Below are 7,340 nucleotides of genomic sequence, written 5' to 3' on the forward strand. Positions count from 1 at the left end.
GACGGTATAATTAATATATAATATATTATTAACGGAAATTATAAAAATTATACTTTTTTTTACGAATTTCGGTTATAAAATAAATTTATAGTAAGGACTTACGGTTAAAGTACCTAAGGCTAAGCTTAAGGTAAATGAGATATATATACTTTACGGTAAATTTAAATAAAAACTAGAGTTTATAAAGGAAAGGATATAGAAATATTATAATATTAAAAGGCTTAAGGGACTTTATTTTAAGAGGAAAGATATAATATTCCTTTTTATATATAACTTATATATTAAAAAACCTAGTAAAAAACTAAACTATAAAAAAGTAAGCCCGTTTAAGGTTAAAAAGAAAATATTAAAGATAGTATTTAAACTAAAGTTACTTAGTATAATATATTTACGGTTATATATTTTTTATATTTTATTTCTAGAACCCGTATTATTAATGAATAAAGTTAATATATAAATAATAGCGGAAAACGAAAAAGAAAAGTATAATATAAAAAAAATATTAGATTTATAGTTTAATAAAAATTAATTAAAATATTTAATTATAAATAATTTATAGGAACTAAAAGTATATTTTAATTATTTAAATAAATAAAAAGTATTTTATTAATAATACCCGGACTAATTAAAACCTAAATAATAAAAAAATCTATACTTAAACTATAAAAAAATATTTATAAATTTAAATATAAAAGAACCTCGGTAAAAATCGAACTTATACCTTTAACGTAATAACTAATATACTATATATTATACTATAAAATTAAAAAATATAAAGGGGATTAAATATAAATAGTATTACGCGCTTTAACTACCCTAGGAAAGGAAAGGCGCGCCGACGGTAGTATCTTAGGCGGCTAAAAAGGAAGGACCGACCACGCCCGGATCCAGAGAGAAGTTAGGTAACTAGTCGAAGCCTAAGGCAGGACTTAGGAAAGAAAAGTTAGAAAGTAGGGTATTAGAAGACTCTACCGTAGGACAGTCCCGGGGATCTAGGGAGGCGGGGGCCGGAGGAGGAGGAGGAGCGTTACTAGGCGGCGAGACAGACTATACGGCCAGCGTAACTTCCTCCTACTTAATACGCTCCAGCTTTTTTACACTATTAAAACCACGGGAGACGGCCGTAGCTATCCATTTAAACCATATTCGTTTCTATAAGCGTAGGCGGTTAATTTTCTAATCTAAAGCCACGTATTAGGACTCGGCCTTTACTATCTCCGTCTTTAATTAATTATATTAAAAAATAACTTTACGGAGCTATTAAATAAATAATTTACGAGTATCGTAAAGGAATTAATTATATTATATATAAGAAGTATAACGCTTAAAGACGGAAGGGGAAATTTTATAAAAAAAATTATATTTCTTATAAAAAAAATAAATATACTTTATAATAATAATAAACCGTAAAATAATAATAAATAATTCGTTACGATCCGCGGTTTTTAAATATAAAAATTTAATACCGGGTCGTACTTTACTTACGTAATTAAATATAATAAAATATAATAAATAAAGGAAAAAAGGGAGAATTTATAAACGTTAATAAACGTAAAAGAATAGGCTAGGCCGACGGAACTTCGGCCTAAAAGGAAGAGTATTATATTATAGCTTAATATTTTAATAGGGCGCGGAGTATACTACGGGCTAATTATTAGTATAGGAGCGAGGATTAATTAAAGTAAGATTATTAAGATCGAGGATCGATTTAAAAAAGTTAATCCTAAAAGGAATAGTATCGATAGGATCGATAGTCGAGTTAATCGATCCAGGACAGTACTAGGCTTAGTATAGGGTTTATATATACGGAGGAACTAGCTAATATAGATAAATAGTTCCGTAATATATAATTTAAGTTTATATTTACGGTATTTAGTATTTATATTAAGATATCTTATTATATACTATTTAGCTGCACCGAACCAATTATCAGAAGTTACCTTTAACCAATATCCCTTTTAGAGGTTCTGTACAGAGGTTCGTTACAATATTTTACTTTTAGAACCTATATTATTAATAAGTAAGGTTAATATATAGGTAATAGCGAAGGACGATAAAGAAGAGTATAATATAGAAAAGATATTAGATTTACGGTTTAATAAAAATTAATTAAGATATTTAATTATAAATGATTCGTAAGAACTAAAAGTTAACCTTAATTACCCGGATAAATAAAAAGAATTTTACCGGTAATACCTAAACTAATTAAGATCCAGGTAAATGAAAGATTAGTACTTAGGATTACGGATAATACTTATGAACTTAAATACTAAGGGGCTTTAATAAAGATCGAACTTACGCTTTTAATATAATGGTTAACGTACTATATTTATACTATAAAATTAATAAATATAAAGGAATCCGGACGTAAATAGTATTATAAACGTTAATTACTTTAGGAAATAAAAACATTTTTGCCGGAAAAATCTTAAGCGGTTAGGGATAATAAAGGATTAGAGGGAAATTAGGGATTTAAAAATAAAACGTTAGTTGGAGCGGCGATACCGAAGTTAGAATACGGTTAGTTAAATAAAATAGAAGGCTAGTTAGAGGGGCCGGTATTAAGGGTAATAATTAGAGGAAGGTCGAGCGTAGGCGTAACCTCGCTAATAACGGTGGTACTCCGTTTCGATAAATATTATTTTTATTAATAAAAACGAAATAAATAAATAATAGTTTTTTACGCTTTATAAGTAATCTTTTTAATTTTATAATAGGTATTTAAAAGTCGCTATTCGGCGGTTAATTTTTTTAAAGTTAAATAACGGTATTCGGTAATTAACCGCTCCACTAAACGGGGTTAGTCGGAATATTAATAAAAAGGTAAATAAATTAATTTATAATAATAAAAATATCCGACGCGTTATAGGTCCGGGCCTAACGTATATATTTACTATAACGAAAAGAATATTTATATAAACGATAAATTAAATTATAAGTAATATAAAAAAAATAAAGTATAATAATAAAACCTTTAAAATCGATAAAGGTAATTAAAGTTAAACGGCGACGGTACTATTAATTAACGTTCGGAGTAAAAATCTATAAGGACTTAAAAACTTTAAAAAGATTAAATATAATAAACGTTAGTAAGAGAGAGGGGAAAAAGGGAGTACTTACTTTAAGAATAATAAAGAGAAAAGATACAGTAAAAGAGGATTTAGTTGCCGAGACGTCGGCCTAGAGGAGGGGTATCGTATTATAACCTTAATATCGGAAACGGTAGAATAGTATAAAGTTATTAGCTAATTAGAATAAGGTTGCGGCGGTCTGGGCAATTATAAGTAATAAGATTAGGAAGTATAATAATTACGGAAATATAATTAATAAGGAACTAAAGAAGGATTATAGCGATTATTATAATTATTAGGGAAGAGCGGAATGACTATTATAATCGGGAAGAATTAAGGTCTATATATACGGAGGAACTGGTTGGTATAACTAGACAGTTCCGTAGTATATAATTTACAATTGTATTTACAGTATCTTATATTTATATTGAGACATCTTATTGTGCACTGTTTAGCTGCACCGAACCAATTGTCAGAAGTTACCTTTAACCCGTATCCCTTTCAGAGGTTCTGTACAGGGGTTCGTCACAGGTAGCGTAATCTACGATTATAATACTGCCCGATTCTTTACCGGATACCTCTACGTAGCCAGACGCCGGCTGGGACACCGTTTTGTGGGCTCCTTATGCCTCGGACCCCTCTTTAAGCCTCGACTAGCCTTCCGACCTTTCTCTAGGCCTTGATTAGCCTTCTGGCCTTTCCTTTAACCATAGTGCGGCCGGTCCTTTTTTCTTAACCGGTTAAAGTATCGCTAACGGAGCTTTACCGACCACTTAGGGAAATTAACGTATAGTATTAGTTATATATCGCCCCCTAGGTATTTCTTAACCTTATAGTGTAGTGTGTAATACGGTGGCTGTTACGTCGGAAGCGCGGGTTCGATTCACCCGCGGACGCCTCAGATCATACTAGTATCACTTCGAATGATCACGTCATTGCGTCCAAAGGCCCTTCCACACCGTCGAACACAAGCTGTCGACCCCTCGTTTCCACCACCACTACATCGGTTGAGAGGCAGAAGCTGTGTAACTACTCCTTAATCGAGAAATACACGAAGCTCGCTCGCGGAAGCGGAGTGGATGTCGAATGGAGCATACCGCCGTCACTGTGTTCCAGGTTGCTGGTCAGCAACGTGGGATCAGAAGTTCGTGTTGAGAGAGACAAACAGGAGTTGGGTTGTTTGATGCTAATCTTCCAAGGTAATGAATGGTTACTGGGTTGTGACAGTCGAGGAGAAGGTTGATGGGAGAAGGAGCAGGATTAGCTTCTCCAAAAGTGAGGCAACGACCGGAAGTAAAAGGTGGTTGAATTAGCGAAGACTGAGCAGCCACCAGCCGGAGCAAGGAAAAAGATTTGGGCTTGCAGGAAGCCCGGGCCACCGCCCCACGAGAGCTTTTCAACCTCAAATGGCAAGAGAAAGGGCGGGGACATCGTGGCGGGCACTGGTTGGCCTGTAAGTGGTACATGTGAGTGTAGATACGCTCCCACGTGGGGTTGCTGGCCAGCAATTGGGATGAAAAGGACATCTTCAGCAAACGAAAGCCGGGTGGACAATGAGTCAAGTCAAGCAAGTTCAGCCCCTCAACTCGGCTCAGACTACAGTTTTCCTGTCCGAAAACATGGAGCCGGAGTATCCGTTCCGGAGCCCGGATCCTTCCCGGCCGGCGCCGTGGCCGGAGCCCGTAAAATTCATAGACCCTGGAGCTTGTCAAATTTGCAAACTGAGCCATATCTGAGAAGCTAGAGAGATCTTAGATGCCCAGCACTCTGTTGGGCATTCAAAAATAGGCGAACCACTAGGCCACAGCTAGTACCTAAAGGAGGCATACTTAAGCTGATGGTCGATTGCCTCTAACAAACCCGGCTACCTCCTTAAATTACATACTCCCATCAGCGGCTTTGGCGGGGAGCCCCACGAAGTACCAGACACGTCGCGTGCGAGGAAAGATTTGTCCCACATTCAATGCCAAAGTCTGGTTCTTATCGTGGCACTGACCCATAGGAATCAGCTTGGTGCCAGTCCCAAATAAGAAGCGCTTTTCCCACTGCTGAGTTGGGCAAAACAAACAAGATCTCAGTAGGCAGTTTGAAGTATCACAGCAGAGACCTTTTGGAAGATGGATAATTCATGTGCATATGGGCTGGCTTGTCACTATGTGGTTGCTTATGAGAATTGCCCTAACCTTTCCTCCGGATTGGATCCTCACAGAGCAATATGAACTTACCAGACATCCGATCTTCTTGAACATTGAACAATCCCAAGGTACATCCCGACATGGAACTCCCAGATCGCGTGCTCATCCCTCGAGACCCAAAGAATTGCGGACAGACTCCTAACATCGACTGTTCAACATCTGTCGTAGTCCAGTCTATGTATTACCGCCCCAGGCCCTTCTTCCACCGTCAACTCAATATCTGCACTGAGTAGTATACGCAATCCCTGTTCATGGCCTTTACCACTGTCATGGGCCGGCCTGCAGCACACACTAACCGATAGTCCAGCGTCACATCAATTCCTGGCATCATGGATTCTACCACTACCGACCTAGTATTTGAGTCCAACTCCTGAACCCACTCTTTATATCTATCCCTGAATTCACCCCGAGCCCCAAGACCGACCCTCCGTCTCAGCGCCTTTGAGAGCAAGGCACTTCTGAAATGAGGCTGGGGGTGAAACAACTTATTCTATAAAAATCTTAACTTTGGCCGCCTGGTCAATTGGGCCGCACCATCACGGCATTGCTGTGAAACTTGGTATTTTGGTTCAGAGTCAATGAGGACTGATGAAGGTTCTCACGAATTTCACAGCCTGAAAGTGATCTAAACTATTCTATAATAGACAGTGGTTGATCACTGAAGCCAGCCATGTTGTGGCGGGGCTGTCTGCTCGTATGGATGGAGAAAGGTGGCAAGGCGTGCTTGTCCGGACCGTGGGGATGATATTTCAGGGGAAGGCCGCATGGCGGTGGATATGAAAGGGACATATTAGCTCTTGAAACATACCTAAAAAGGAGTCCAACAGAACCAATATCTCAAACATTTCAACGGAGAGATCTAATTATCCAGTCAACACAGTCAACTACTGCCTATCCCCATCCGCCAGCTGGACAAATTCCCAGCTCACCACGTCATTCGGCCCTGCCGACCACAAATGCAATTCACTGCCACTGGCGGGATCGAGCACGACAACATGAAGACTATCGTCCCTCTTCCACCACAACTTATGCCCTCCCTCAGGGGCCACTCTGTAGCAAAACCTGTCCTGCTTTACATCATCAAACTCCCCAACCATCAGTTTAGCAGCCCATCGAGACAGGCGTCCTCCCACCCGATAACCAATATTCATTCGCACAGCCGGATGCCGAAGCGAAAACCACCCTCCCTTCTCTTCACATTCCCAGTGCCAAGTATCCTTGTGAGTGCGTAACGTGTCATGGGGAACTAGCGCCAAGTTGCCGTCGCGCATGGCAACGACCAAGCCAGTGTTACGATCCCACAAAATGTATGTGTGTCCAGGGTCTAGAATGGCGCCCTGAATGGCGGTCGGGCCGAAGAAGCTCACTGGAGGCGAATAGGGAGGGGGCTCGTTTGGGACAATGGACTTTTCCACGGTCATCTAAGTTCAAGCGGTCGGTCGTCAGCGCAGAACAAGCATTGAAGGACATGGAGAGGCATACCTTGACTATCAGGGGAGGGTTGAAGAGCTGACGTTACACTGCTGGGGGGGAGAGGTGCTGTTGAAGTTTGTGGCCTTGCGGATGGAACCGAGATGAGGTTTCGGAGAAGAAGATGGTTCCAACGAAAAGTATTTTTGATGTCAAGCATTAATGCCCAAACGTTTGTCATGTGTGGGGTTGGGACTGCATTTTGATCCTCGCTGGGTATTGGCCATCAAACGTGCTCGATGTCCCGTCAAGATGCATGCTTCCGTAGGCCTCCATTGGCACACATGAAGTGTGCTCGTTGCGCAAACGCGCCAGCTACTGTCCACAACATGCATTGGTCAACCAGGTAGGTTTGGGTCAGGAGAAAATAGTGACAAGGAAGAGAAAACAATATATTAGATTGAAGACCTCGGTTCAAGACTGAGATATCATCACTGGCCAAATCCCCGAAAAACAGTCCCTCAAACAGTAGCCCTCTTTTCACCCAACCAAAGCAGCCCGGATATTATCCCATAAGAGAAGCCGGACTTGACAGGCTGGCAGCACAGTCATGACAAGAAGAGCCTGTTGCATGCTTGGTTGTTACGCCCACCGCCAACCGCGT

The sequence above is a fragment of the Podospora anserina genome, chromosome 5, assembly GCF_000226545.1.
Source record: "Podospora anserina S mat+ genomic DNA chromosome 5, supercontig 7".
Classification (NCBI taxonomy): Eukaryota; Fungi; Ascomycota; class Sordariomycetes; order Sordariales; family Podosporaceae; genus Podospora; species Podospora anserina.